This window comes from Rutidosis leptorrhynchoides, chromosome 1 (assembly GCF_046630445.1).
Source record: "Rutidosis leptorrhynchoides isolate AG116_Rl617_1_P2 chromosome 1, CSIRO_AGI_Rlap_v1, whole genome shotgun sequence".
NCBI lineage: Eukaryota > Viridiplantae > Streptophyta > Magnoliopsida > Asterales > Asteraceae > Rutidosis > Rutidosis leptorrhynchoides.
In genome coordinates, this window is record NC_092333.1 from 33,011,051 (window position 1) to 33,027,575 (window position 16,525).

The following is a 16,525-nucleotide window of genomic DNA, read 5'->3' on the forward strand; positions in this document are numbered from 1 at the left end:
GCATGGTAAAAGAGTCAACCACAGTAGCATGATATGCTACTTAAACTCTATCCGTAGATAGACCCACTCACCAATTACCAGCAACTGCTCAGTTATTATTTCTGAGCTTCCTCCTTGTCCTTATAACCTGAGAACAACACAAACAAAGTTAATATACATATCCAATAAATAATATAATCATTTCATACGATTAACTAGGTCATAACACCATATATTCATAATTTTATGAGTCTACATCATGACTCCACTCAATAATGGCATACAGGTGCGTGCAAAACACGACATACACACTAAAACTCCTTTTTCGGCCCAAAAACAGTTTGATCTAGTTTCTTAAAAGTTCACCATTAAAAAGTATTCTTTATTACGATTCCAACGATAGTTTATTCATCAAAAACGGAGTTACGTTTTGAAAGTTACGCCCGTTTCAATTTCATAAAAGGTACTGTAGCAAATAGTGGCACTGTAGCAACTCGGTACTGTAGCAATAGTGACACTGTAGCAAATCGGTACTGTAGCAACTCGGGTACTGTAGCAAATAGTGACACTGTAGCAAACACCGAACACTGTAGCAAACACCGAACACCGTAGCAAATACTGTAGCAACTGGTTCGAACACATTAGCTGATTTCGTGATTTTTTCGCCCAAAACTCGATTTTTGAGTGTTTTTGATCCGTTTTTAAGCACATGGAAGCTACTAAACATATATACAACCTATTTCTAACATCAATTAAGCATAACAAACACCAAAAATGAAGATTCAAGCTTAAAATCACACTTTTATTCAAGAACACAAAAACTCAATTAATCAAGAATCAAAGCAAGGATTCAAGTAAACAAACCTGATTAGATGATCACAAGGATACAAGAAATTAGTCACTTAAGCTACTTGATCTAATTTCTTACTTGGATTTGATTAGGGTTTTGAGAGTGAAAGAGTTTAGGTACGTTCTAGTTTTGGGAAATTAGGTGAAATGGATGGAAACATCCAGATATTACACTCTTATGTGTTAAAAAATAATACCCCATCACACACGGGTATTTACCAGTTATCTAAAATCTTTCGCACAAGATTAGGTAGCCCAAACGAGGTCCAAATTAAATAAACAAACCTGTTCTGGGACCCTTGTCACAAACTGGTCACAACACAATTATAATAAAATACTAATAAAATAATTAAAATAAAAGCACTTAAGACTAAGCATAAACCCTAAGGGCAAAATAGGCAACTTACAACTAGCCCGGGTTTCAGTCTGTTACAATATTGATATTGATTATCATTTTGTTTCGGGAATTGGTTCTTTTAGGAAAGTTACATACCAAGTATGTCTCCACGCATTTGCAGCTCGCGGATATTTTCACCAAAAGTCTTCCACGATCGCTTTTTGAAGATTTTCGGTCCAAGCTTCGTATCGGTCCTCCCCCAACTTCGCTTGAGGGGGGGTAACGACATATATTATATTTTATAGAAAATATTATGTATATCTTTTATTGTTTATTGATGATTGTACGTATCATGTAATTTAGGCAAGTTGTTAGCCTTGTACATTATATATTGAATGGATACAACTCTCACATGTGAGGTGAGATTTCTAAACCTAATACAGGTATAAAAAATTGTTGATTTTATGTATTAATGATTTGCGTTATTTTTGTAATTAAACTAGGATAATATGCTTATTATGCAATTGGTTTTCCTTTTTTTATTTGAGCTTGTATGTTTAGTAGTGTGGTATGTTGTTGTTCATTTAAATAACTATGTTTATTTGTTCTTTTGTTAACAACGTTTTCAAATGTTAATATGTTACCTCTGAACGTGTTTTGAGTTCTATATGTGGTATTGAGTTAAGTTGGTTATGAACGCACTGGAAGTCATCCGATGTGGTGTTGGTTAGCGTGTGTTGTATAGTTGTGTATATGACATAATTTAAGTTTGGGTGAATATGTATGTCAACATCATGTTGTGAACATGTTGAGATGTGTAGTTATGATTATTTGTTTACATGTTATAATTTTGTGAATATGTTAGTTTGTTAATGTTGAACATGTTGAGCTGATTGCTTATGAATTCACATGTTAATTTTGTGTGCATATGTTTACTTGTTTAATGTCAATGTGCTATGGTCCTTAAATCTGAAGGTGTTGATGTGTGTACTTGTGTCAACGATTTTACGTCGTAATACTACGTTAATATGTTAACTTGTGTAGACTGTTTGAGTTTGGTGTTGAATTACGAGTTTTAGTTTTTGTTGTTAATAAAAGTAGTGTGTTATGAAAAAAGAACTTTATGAAATTAACAGAAAATTTTATTACATTTTGAGACAATCTGATTAATTGTGAATATGTTAGTTTGTGCATTATATTGTTGAAAATACGAGGTTATGTTAATTTGTGTATGTGTTACATTTGTTAACATCTGATATGAAAGGTATGTGTGGTTATGCTTTAATGAGTGATTTAGTTTTAATTTTGTTTATTTGATAACATGTTAAGATGTTGGTTTGTGAGTTTGTGTTTAGTTGATAACATGTTAACATAGTGTGAACATGTTAAAGTGTGTAGACCAAACTTGTTCGATTTTTTTGGCTTATGAATTGTGAGTTTAGTTTTGTAAAAATTGCAGTGTCAATGTGTTCATTTGTTTTTTTTTTTTTTTTTTTTTTTTTTTTTTTTTTTTTTTTTTTTTTTTGTGTATTAGTATATGTGTTATCATCTGATAACATGTATTGTACATTTGTTTAGTAAAACCTTGTTAAAGTGGTATAAGTATGATTATGAGGTAGTTTGTTAACTTTGTGTGAGTATGTTAACTTGGGAATTCAGAATTTGAGCACTTGTTTAAAAATATGATCTTTACATTAGTATTTTTGGTTTGTACTGTGATCTGAAAAAAAAAAAATGTTTATGCAGTTCATGTGTAATTATGTTTATGAATTAACTATTTGTGATGTATGTTAACTTACGCGGATGATGTAATTGTAGGTATTGACTTAAAAAGTAACAAAAGAGCAAATGAATAAAAAAAACGTTCGGCAAGCTTTGTAGATGAAGATGTTGTAAGTTGTCTCGTAAGATTGAAACAAACTAAAAGAAAGTGGGAAAGTAAGAAGAAAGGTATTAAAGATAATCTTGAAAATAGGGATGATGATAGTATTACCAAAGTAGACTGTGACGCAACAATATGGGTGAAGGAGATGGTTTTGAATGAAAAGAAACGTAGGTTATGAACTTGTCAATCAGATGATCGTGTTATTTGTAAACTAGCTTTATACGATGCTGATGAAGACAAAATGACGGACATCGGATGTACTTTTATCTAACATTTAATTTGGTCATTTAGACACAATACCTTAGTCAAAAGCATGATAAAAAGTGGACATTTTGTCCCAAACAAATTGACCAGATCAGCCACATTAACAATTCAGACCCAAACAAGGAAAAAAGTGGACTATTAGTTGCATTCATAGAACGTAATGATATAGTTGTTCCAGAAGTTCAATTCATCGTTATATTTAGTTGTATAAGTTGAAGAGGATCACAGTCAACCACTTAATGCACTTGACGTTATTTGTTCACATTTGAAGAAGTATAATTTGTCACTCATATTATCCATATAACATTCGTTAACGCAAAACGGAAACTCAATGATTTTTTTTTTCTTCTTCTTTTTTTTTTTTTTTTTGTATCCAACTTTTGAATTGTTCATTATAGCCACAATAGCATAATCATACACATGAAAAAAGGTGGACAAATAGACCCAAACAAATTGGTCATTTAAGCACAAATAACATGTCAGTACAAGAAACTTAAAAAATGGACAATTTGACCAATTCCTTGAAGTTATAATAGCCGTGTTCCAGAAGTTCAAAACATCATCAACATCGACCCGCTCCAAAATAGTATCTATTAGTGACCCATGAGTTATATTGAAGTGTCATGGAAGGACAACAATATCTATTAGTGACCCAATATTAAAGTGCCATGGAAGGACAACAATATCTATAGTGAACAACCGACGCATGAACTTGTTTACATGAACAATGGCAGCACAACAGTATCTATAGTGACCCATACCTTCTATAAAAGTGCTAAAATATAACAGAAAACAAATGCAGTTTAACTATGACCCATATGTGATACACGACTACAAAGTTGGCCCGTTACTTAATAGCATACGGGTAGCTGTGTAAACTCATAAAGTTACACATAATTCACAATACATATACATTTATAACTTAGTATTAGTTCACAATAGCTTGATTATGAACACAATACTCTCAATGAACAATAGATACGAATTATATGAACAAAATTGAGAGAACACGAATTATGAATTAAGAGATATGAAAGACACAATATTCGTGATTAAAAGTGATACCAAGTTCAAAACCATCGATCCCTATTTATACATGATAAACCAAATCTTTATGATTTGGTTTCCAAAACAAACTAGCTACAATAAAGGAAAAGATAAACTAAACATATCAAATATTCGGTATTAACTAATGTTTATCCTTACAGAGATAAGATCAAATCTTCTTAAACTAAAAACATATCTCCAAAATCCTCTGTAGCTTAATCACCAAGAAACGTCATACTTCAAACAGATTCTGCAACTCCAGACTCTGATCGCCAGACTCTAAACTTCTGTAAAACACTTTTGACTCATCAGATCATATACTAACAATCTCCCCCTATCTGATGATGTCAAAAACTACCCTTTCTACTTCTTCAGTTTTGCAAGCTCTTTTTCGATCAACCTACATTTGCTCTTCATTGACTTAATGCTCTTCAACATAAACAACTTACCTTCCAAATGTTTCAACAATTTAACCCGAAAAGGATGATTCTGTTCATTCGTACACCTAGTTAACAGTCCAAGCAACAAGTTAATGTCAGCACCTTCAAACTGCTCTACTCTAATCAGCATCCTTTGGTTTCTAGTCGTTTTAATCATCAGAGCATCTAAATATTCAACATAACATTCATCAATGAACTGCAAATGTTCTGGAACAGAGTATCTACCAACATGTCCTCTAAATCTTCTCTCTTTCATCTCCAAATTGAACATACTACAGAACACTTCATAATCCTTCGAGCTAATAAAACCTTCTTCAAACACAAGATGAACTAAATTACAAACTTTCTTAAACACTTCATCAACAATTTCCTTATCTCCCTCACATCTTTGAATACAAATAGCCAACCCTCTCCATTCACAAAAACCAAGTCTCAAAATATGACTCACTTTCACCTTTATTCTTCTATCAGACAAATGAGTCATAGTCAACAACAAATTCACCTCAGTTTCTGACTTCACAATCTCAACATTAACTACATCTCCTTCATACCTCTTAAACCTGAATCTTTTGTTCATTAAAAACCTCAATTTGTCTTGAGCAGCTGCAACCATAACAACATTTTCTTGATCATTGCCATCACCACCCTCTTGAACATTCACCTGTATATCATCACTTGGTTGAACAACACCACCACACAATCTCATCTTCAACCATTGGAACAACTTCAGCATCAACAACTTCAGTTTCAATAACCTCAGCTTCAGTTTCAGTTCTTTCATTATCATTATTCTCCCCCTCAACCTGTAACTCCCCCTCAATATGAGCCCGTTTAGAAGACTCACCATCACCACCTGCAGCTAACCTCTTTCGTTTCTCCCCCTTTTTGACATCATCTTGAGAGAGAGCAGATAAGAATCTCCAAATTTCAGCTTGATCATCCTTAATAGACTTGATATCTGAGGCAAAACCAGCAAAACACTCTTTAATTTCTTCAACACCCTGCATCTTAGCCTCCAAACTGCTCAATCGATCACCAAAACCTGCAATATCACCAGAACCCTGTACAATCCCAACCAACCTCCTAACCTCCAACACCTCATTATTTGAAACCAAATTATTATTAAAGTTAGAATGAAGTTTATTAATTTGTGACTGCACACCCTGAAGCTTGTCATCAAACTCCTGAGCCATAGAAGTCAAAGCTTGAGAAAAGCCAACCTCTGTGACTGGTGCCTCAGCCTGCAATGTAGAACCAGTTGGGATTAATAAAGGTTGTATGTCCTCAACACTTACCTGTTGTGAAGTAGAGTGATCCTTGGACAAAGAAGTTATTGAGACTTGTACTTCATCCTGTGATCTGAATGAAGCATTGGCAGCCTGTGCAAGAATGTGTAAGGATTGGACATTTGGAGAGTGGAGTGGCAGACTGATGTCTGAGGTAGGTTTAGCCATAGATTGGTCTTGAGTTTGGTTTGATAAGTCCAGGATTGGGACTTGATTTAAGTTATCTGAGGGGGTTAATTCAGTAACTGTAATGAGGTTATCCAAGCTCACTATCCTAGATGGTTTAGGCTGGGTTAAAGTACTCCCCTCACCAACCTCTAGCAGAGGTGATGAAGTTGCACTTGCAGCACCTTGCCTAATAGATGTTTGATGTGCATCTATGGGTGCTGAAACAACTAGGTTTGCAGACATGTGAATATTCTCAATATGAGTTGGTAAGCTCATAAGGTTGTTTAATGGAGAGTGTACCTCTTGAGCAGTGGGAGAAGGTGGGTTTGAATCAAGTTGGAGTCCCTCATTCATGCCTTCTGCCTGCTCTGCTTGTTGATCATTATGTGGTGGAGTAACTGGGGGGGCAGAATCAGAATGATCAGATTCTATAAGTGGTTGATCAATGTTTTGATCACCTGCAGATCCTGGATGATCAGACCCTGCATGTGATTCCCCTTCAGACCCTGATTGCTCATGATCTAAAGGTTGATCTGGTTGACCAGGTTGAGCTGGTTGACCATTGTTGATCCACTGAAGCATAGCTGGAGTGAGTCCAATTTCATTGTTGTGGATGTGACTGTGAAACATCCTTGTGCTACACTCAGGAACAGCTGTAAACTCATAAACCCTGAACACCCTCAACCCATCATACAAATTAGGAGTAATAGCCTGTTCTATCATCAAACTTAAAACCCTTATGAATGGAACATTATGATCTCTGGGTGTTCTTTCAGCTAACAACAACATCTCATGGAAATACAACCTTGCAAAATCGATATTCCTCCCAGTAACAATAGCATGAAACAAGTAAGCCTCAAAATCATTGATTTCAGTCAAGCTACCACTTTTGAAACTCAAACTCCTTACAACATTCGACAAAACAAACATCCATCGAGGTGAAAACATACTTGTTTTAACAGTTGAATCAGTCACTTGTTGACCTACCATATTAAAGCTTAATCTAGCAGCTGATTTAGAAGTCGTTCTAACATAATCGTTTCTCATTGGAAAGTTTAAAGCTAACCTTAGATGATCTTCAGTAAGGACAAGTGTGTTGTTACCGTTTCTGTAAGTCCCTGTAAGCGTCCATGCTTCTCTATCACCAACACAGGTGTACCAAAATTTGGCTAACAACTCAGGAAACATTATGGTCGTTTTGAAGAATGCATCCCTTAGTGGATGATTATGCATGAACTCGATCACCTCTTCATAACCTTCATTCGCAAAATTCTCTGGAATACTATCACAAGCAACTCGATTGTTTGCTGAAACCATAACATCTTTGTTTGCTTTGATCTCTACAGCTCGGATCATGTTTGGAGTGGGTACCAGAACATAAGGAATGTACTTTGTGCGTGCCATTATAATCGATCGAAGGAGAATTGCAGTAAAATTGAGGGGATTTTGAACTTGAAGATCGAAAAGGGGATTTAGGGTTTCAAAGATTGAAATCGATTGTGACAAATGGAGGGATATTTATATCCAACAAGATTTCAAAAAGTTACTTTTAACCCTCCAACTTATTTACCGTTTACCCCTTTTAAAATAACCCTTTTTCCTTTTAAAAACACAAATAAAAATATACAAAAATACATAAAAAAAATAAAAGAAATAAATAACCTCAGACTCTGGATAAATATGACGTCATCCAGACTCTGAAAATCAGACTTCTTTTTTTTTTTTTTTTTTTTTTTTTTTTTTTTTTTTTTTTTTTTTTTTACAACAACAAGATTAGAGAGTGTCTTCACATGTCAACATTTCTGTTGATGGATTTATCATACCAAGTTTTTCTAGAAGATAGAAATGCCTCTCTTCAGGAAGTGCCTTTGTAAAAATATCTGCTAGTTGATCTTTTGTGCCAATATGTTTTAAAACCACTTTGCCTTTCTCAACACAATCTCTTATAAAATGATGTCTGATCTCTATGTGCTTGGTCCTGGAATGAAACACTGGATTTTCAGTAATAGCAATAGCACTTTCATTATCACACATGATTGGAGTTTTGGTTAATGATAATCCAAAATCCAATAACTGATGTTGCATCCAAAGCAATTGAGCACAACAACTCCCTGCAGCTACATATTCAGCTTCTGCTGTTGAAGTAGCAACTGAATTCTGCTTTTTACTTGACCAGCTCACCAATTTGCCACCTAACAATTGACAACCACCAGATGTGCTTTTTCTGTCTAACTTACAACCTGCATAGTCTGCATCTGTATAACCAATTAGATCAAACCCTGAGTCTTTAGCATACCAAAGACCCAGGTTAGGAGTACCTTTCAGGTATCTAAAAATTCTTTTCACAGCCTTATAATGAGACTCTTTAGGATCTGACTGATAACGTGCACACATACATGTAGCAAACATTATATCAGGTCTACTAGCAGTTAAGTATAACAAAGATCCAATCATACCTCTATAGGTTGATTGACAAGTTGGTTTTCCAGATTCATCTTTATCAAGCTTTTCAGAAATACTCATTGGGGTTCTTAAAGTGGAACAATTTTTAAAACCAAACTTAGTAAGCATATCAGAAACATAATTACTTTGGTTAATAAAAATACCCTCTTGACTTTGCTTAATTTGAAGCCCAAGAAAATAGTTTAGAGTACACAAATTACTCATCCTATATTCTTTTGACATTATATCTGAAAACCATTTTCTCAAAGTTGGATTAGTAGACCCAAAAATAATGTCATCAACATAAATTTGAACCAGTAACACATCACCTTTCTCCTTTTTGATGAATAGAGTCTTGTCAATAGCTCCTCTAGAAAATTTCTTTTCTAGAAGAAATGTTGACAGAGTATCATACCAGGCTCTGGGAGCTTGTTTCAGACCATACAAAGCTTTCTTCAACCTGTAAACATGCTTTGGAAACTTCTTATTTTTGAAACCAGGAGGTTGTTTCACATACACCTCTTCTTGCAAAATACCATTCAGAAAAGCACTCTTCACATCCATTTGAAACACCACAAAGTCTTTATCTGAGGCATAAGCTAGAAACAATCTGATTGCTTCAATTCTAGCAACAGGAGCAAATGTCTCATCATAATCTATACCTTCTTCTTGTCTATACCCTTGAGCCACCAACCTTGCTTTGTTTCTAACCACAATACCATCTTTATCAACCTTGTTTCTATAAACCCACTTAGTGCCAATTGCAGTTTTACCTTCAGGTTTTGGAACCAATTCCCACACATCATTTCTTTCAAACTCTGTCAATTCTTCAGTCATAGCTTCAGCCCAATCATTATCTGACAATGCTTCATCTACTTCTTTGGGTTCAATGAGTGAAAGAAAATTTGAGAAGAAACAATAATTAGCAATTGCAAAATCAGACACAGGTGTCTGAGATGAAGAACCAGTTTTAGGTAAACCAGTAGGATCTACAACATAATCTTCAAGATGCTTTGGAATAACAATATTTCTAGAAGATTTTCTAATAGGAACAACAGGATTCACAGTAGTATTGGAAGGTTGATCATCTTCATGAATAACAATTGGCTCATCTTCTTGTTGAACTTCTTCAGTGAGAGCATTATCTGCAGAATGTTTCAGTCCAGACAAATTAAATTCATCTGTCTCAGACTCTGAATCTAGAGTCTGAGTATTGTTACCAGAAATTAAATTTGACAATTCACCAAGTGCAGAATGCTCAGAACTAGAGAATTGATCCATTTCAATGGGACTTTCATCAAAGGAAACATTAATGGATTCTTCAATCTTCATCCTCCTCTTATTATACACTCTATATGCTTTAGACACAGAAGAATAACCAATAAACACACCTTCATCAGATTTTGGCCTCATCTTTTCAAGCTGATCCCTTTGATTCAAAATATAGCACTTACATCCAAATACATGAAAGTAATGAATAGTAGGCACCTTTTTATGATACAATTCATAGGGAGTTTTGCCATGTCTCTTCACAATTAATGACCTGTTTTGAGTATAACAAGCTGTATTGACAGCTTCTGCCCAGAATCTGAGTGCAACATTTGATTGACATAACATGGTTCTGGCTGCCTCAATAAGTGTTCTATTTCTTCTCTCAGCAACTCCATTCTGTTGTGGAGTTCTAACAGCTGAGAAATTTTGACCAATTCCAGATTCTTCACAAAATTCAATTAAAGTAACATTCTTGAACTCAGTGCCATGGTCACTTCTCAATTGTTTAACAAGAACACCTTTTTGAACCTGCTCTTTCTTGATTAAATTAATGATTTCTTCAGGAGCATCACTCTTTGCAGCTAAAAAGATAACCCAGGTAAACCTTGAATACTCATCAACAACAACCAAAGTGTATCTTTTCCCACCTAGACTACTAGTGTTCATTGGACCAAAAAGATCCATATGAAGCATATGAAGTGGATCACTAATAGTAGCTAGGGATTTTGAGGGAAACTTTGTTTTGGTTTGTTTACCCATAATGCAAGCAGAACAAGGTTTATCTTTCTTGAAAGGTTGCTGAGGCAAACCTCTAACAAGCTTCTTTTTGGAAAGCTCATTAATATTTTTAAAATTCAGATGAGATAGCCTTTTATGCCAAAGCCAATTAAGTTCTGGAACAGACTGAGAATACAAGCATGTTTCAATTTCAGAATCAACAGAATCCAAATCCAGCATATACACATTTTGAAATCTCCAGGCAACAAGAGTTGGTCTTCCTTTAGGATCATAAATAATTCCAGCTTTCTTTCTTATTCTGATCTCACAATCTTCATCAGCAATTTGACTCACACTTAGCAGATTATGCTTTAACCCTTCAACTAAAGCAACTTTCTTGAATGACACACTTCCAGCAATAACAGTACCATAACCAATAGTTTTTGCAACAGAATTATCACCATATCTCACAGAAGGACCCTTTTCTTCTACAAACCCTACAAGATGCTCTTTGCATCCAGTCATGTGTCTTGAGCAACCACTGTCTAAATACCACTTATTACCCTGCTACACAAGACACAAGCAAAAGAAAAATGATTAAATCTTAGGGGGAACCCACTTTGCAGTGGGTTCAGATGGAGTGTCTTTAACTCTCCATACAAAAGCTTTGTTACCAATCCAGATCAACTTATCCATCACTGTTTTCAAAACACCTTTATTTTCACAAACTTTAGGTTTCCATACCTTTTTGAAATTTTCAGGAAAACAAGATGATTTTGAGAATTTTTCTTGACCCTTTAATCTTTCACTAAGCTTTGAAATTCTCCTTTTCAGTTTTTTAATAGTCTTAGCCTGTTTTGACTTTGACTTTCTTTTAGTTGACCATTTAGGATCTGGACAAGTGACACTATCAGAAGATGATTCAGTATCACTTATGCTACTTGATTCTTGGGTGTCAGATTCTAGGTCAGAACATACACTTTCACTTTTAGAGACTAAACTGTTAGAGTCTGAAGGTTTCAATAGTTCAGACTCTGATGGATTTCTACAATCTAAAATTATAGTCTCTGAAGGTTTAACAGGTTCTAATGATTTTACAAACTCAGTTGATCTTACAAAAGCATTAGTTAAAATTTTTCTCTCACCATCAAATTTTATAAAAGTATTTGGTAAAATGTCAGGCTTAAATATAATAGGATCAACTTCCACATTATTATCTAATGTGTAGTTTTCACCAAGTATAGCTTTGACATCATTTGGTACTTGCTTAGCAATAGCATCAGAATTCTTTTTGGAAGAAACACACCAAGATTTGCAAATATTTTCATAATGGTTTGCCTTTTTAATTGATCTTCCTAATTCAGTATTTAACCGTTTAGTTTCTTCTGAATATGCCATTTTGTATGTGTCAAGTTCTACCTCACATTCTTTTAATACTTTAATTTCAGCATCTTTATCTTTGATGGTGTTCTTAAGCTCAATGATCTGTGTTCTTAACCTGTCACTATCTTCTAAGCACCAATTGAAATCAAGCAACAAATACTGAAACATTCTCACTTTTTCATTATTAAGATAGTTTACAAAGTTTTGTACCTTATAGGCAGAACCTTTGTTACAAGTAGAGTCTTTATCCATCTTCTCAATAGCTTTCAAATCTTCCTCAAACTTGCTAGACTCACTATCCTTTTCAATTATAGCCATCAGACACTTATCCTCTTCATCATCAGATGATGAATCTTCATCTTCCCATGCTTCTGTGTACAATGCTTTCTCCTGTTCTTTATTCTTCAACTTTTCTGCTTCACCTTTCATCTTCTTGTACTTGAGTTTATACTTTCTTGCTCTGTCAACAGGTTTGTTGAAACTTGAACCTCCTTCACTCTTGGACCAGCAATCAGCAGCTATATGACCTACCTTGCCACACTTGAAGCATTTAGCTTTCTTTGGATCAAAAGAACTCTTGCCTTTACCCTTCTTAAAACCAAACTTCTTCTGCTCAATCCTTTGAGTCAAAAGAGCCACTTGACTTTCCAGATCCTGAATCTCCTCATCTACATCAGAATCACTATCATCAGAGGTCTCATCACTTTCAGAATCAACCCTACTAGAGTAACTAGAGAACAATTGCTTGTTCTTCTTAGTAGTAGCTATCAATGCAGCTTCTGGATCTTTAACAACTCTCTTAGCATTGATCTTGTTCTTCAACTGTGATTCTTCAAAGTTTGACAATATGCCAAACAACTCACTTAGTTCATAAGTGTCTATCTTTTCACTGATTACCATTGATGTAATCACAGATTCAAAGTTTGAAGGTAACAGTTCAATGAACTTTTGACACAACACTTGTTGTGTTTTCTCTACACCAACACTTTCAAGATCATTAATCAGAACCTGGAATCTTGAATGAAGATCACTCAATGATTCTTTAGGCTGAGCAGCAAAATTTTCATAACACCTTATCAGATTCTTTTTCTTCTGAGTCTTAACAACTGTGACACCTTCATAGTCATTAAGCAAGAGATCCCACATAGCTTTTGCAGTTTTAGCATGACTGATCTTCCTGAGAATTGGAACAGTAACACCATTACCTATAATACTTCTTATCTTGCTATCAAGCTTGAACTTTATGGCTTCTGCTTCTGTCCACTTATCTCTTGGTTTTTCACGAAGATAAGCAGGTTGAGCAGAAGCAGTACTTGTAGCAGGAACAGCTTCAACCATTGTACCAGGTATAATAGGTCCTACTGTAAGGACTTGTTCGGCATCTTCATGAATCGAACCAAGAAACCATAGAACTTTTAGTTTCCAGGTTGCAAAGTCTGTGCCATCGAAAATTGGCACTCCTTTACCAGCCATAACTGGAGTTGGGATGGTACTGGAGGACATCTTTTAACAATATATGGATCGTTTTAAGATTACCGAATTGGATTTACACCAAACCCGCTCTGATACCAGTTATTAGTTCACAATAGCTTGATTATGAACACAATACTCTCAATGAACAATAGATACGAATTATATGAACAAAATTGAGAGAACACGAATTATGAATTAAGAGATATGAAAGACACAATATTCGTGATTAAAAGTGATACCAAGTTCAAAACCATCGATCCCTATTTATACATGATAAACCAAATCTTTATGATTTGGTTTCCAAAACAAACTAGCTACAATAAAGGAAAAGATAAACTAAACATATCAAATATTCGGTATTAACTAATGTTTATCCTTACAGAGATAAGATCAAATCTTCTTAAACTAAAAACATATCTCCAAAATCCTCTGTAGCTTAATCACCAAGAAACGTCATACTTCAAACAGATTCTGCAACTCCAGACTCTGATCGCCAGACTCTAAACTTCTGTAAAACACTTTTGACTCATCAGATCATATACTAACACTTAGTAATTTAAATAACAATCTAATATTGCACCAAAACAAAAAATCACAATATTAATAATGTTAAAAAAACATTACACCCCAAACTGATTCAAAGTTGCTGGATACATAAAAACATCCTAATTTGGTTACTGAAAAAAACACATTCTGATGTGTTCACAACATACTATAAATACTAGTAAGACCTATCGTGTAAATAAAGATGACACTTACTACGCTTCTTTTTCAAAATTTTCTATTTGAACTTATCGCAGTTGCGTGCGTGGTGTTCATCCTTAAATTCTCCACACTGATTGACCATGATTGAATTCATATTATATTTTCAAATATTTCTAGACATTTTACATTCAATTGGATTAGGGCTAAAAAATTCATGAATAACAATAGATGCTTCCAATTCCCGGGAGTCAAAAACCCCGTGCATCTCCAAGAATAATTTGTCGAATTCCATTATGCAGTTCAGGCGCCTGTTGTTGAAGGTCAGACATTTGAAACTAATAGACAACAATAATAATAATAATAACCGTAGTGAAGAATTTAATTGTGGGTTTAGAAGATGTTCGTGAAGAAAACTGATGAATTGTGATATGGGTGATAATGGTGGCGATACTCATTCTCAAAAACTGCATTCCTACATTTTAGTGTTGTAACCGCTGTTACTGAAATTGAAATTAATTAATTAACAAGACATTAAATTAAAACGGAAATCAGTATATATATATATATGTATTTTACATATTTAACCCATGTATTTTGGTTCTTCCAGTTCTTGCTTTTTCCTTGGTTCTAATTTGAACTTTTATCTATATATATATATATATATATATATATATATATATATATATATATATATATATATATACTAGCCTCTAAGAGCCCGTGCGTTGCACGACAACTCTTAATCAAACAAATTGAAAACGTATAATGTTATATAAATTAACGGTATCATAACAATTTGTTTTACACAAAAACATAGATTAAAGAATAACAAAAACCGCTTAATTGTTATACAAACGTAAGTGGCGTAAAGATAAAATACAAATAAATTAGGAAAAAAAAATACTAACCATAAAGAATGACTAAAGATGTTGCAAGACTTCCTTGCAACGACGTTTTTTGTTGAATTCCATAAGTGGTATATATCAACAAATTACATAGCATCATATAAACTATTACATTTAAAGTAATATATATACAATCAGGACAAAATACATAGTTATACTACAATGGGTCATTCAGACCTAAATACAAAAACATGAGGTAATACATAACTAAAACCTAAAGCCACTTTAGTATTAAATAAACCTGCTTTTCAAAAAAAAAAAGTATTAAATAAACCTTGGTTACTAATAGATTGTTGACTACGATTACCTTGTTGCATGGAACCTCTTTGAGCTAATTGTCTTGAAGACATAGACGACAGCAACAAATCTTATTCACCAGAACCACCTAGCGAAGCAGATGAAGCAGGATTCGACAAAATTTATCTACGCCATTTTAGGCGGCATTGTACAAACTTATTTCTTTAAAGAACAACAAATTCAAAAGAAAAACTATACATACGAACACACAATTGATTACTGCAACCTTAAACACCCAAAACATTATATAGCCAACAATTTGAACTTATATATAAAAGTGATAATAAACTTCAATAATAAAACAAATAAGTAAAAAAGAGCAAGAAAAATACCACAAACGATTACTAATTACTAACCTCCAAAATCTGCAATGAGAAAACATATGATAATAATCAGCAACTTTGAGTCGTGAACTGGCGTTAAGAACCAAAAACAAACCTACCTGTGAAATCAATGGAAGCAAACGCAAAAGAAGAAGGTTTGTCGGTCATAAACATAAAAACTAAAGGAGTAAATTATTCTCTATTCCTTCATCTGGGTCAGCATCATAAATCCCGTCAAACATAAGTTAGAATCTACTAAAGGAGTGAATTATGTACCTTTAAGAGCTAGTGCGTTACACGACAGCTCAAAATATAGTATTCGAATAAGTTAATATTGGTACAAATTTCTTGTATTATACACTTACACTAAAGAAACAAATCATTAATGAAATTATCTTGTTTTGACCAATGCCTTAAGTTAGCCTACTAAGTTATGGTACCAACATTAGCATATCGAGTTTCCCTTAATTTTCCAGGATCTTCGCCAACAACTTACAGTACCTTGTTGTGTTGTGTTGTGTAATCTTCTGCTAAAACAACTTAAAGAACTAAACCCCAAGTTTTATAACCTGCAACAAAAAAGGGCGTAAAAATATTTAGTTTTCATAACTTAAAAGGTAGATAATTCAACTGACTGCACATGATGATCATAACCTAATAATACTAAAAATTACATGTATCGTCCACATTAATGGTACCTAGTTTTATGGGCGCATGCGTTGTACGGTAGCAAAAAAATAATTACTTTATTAA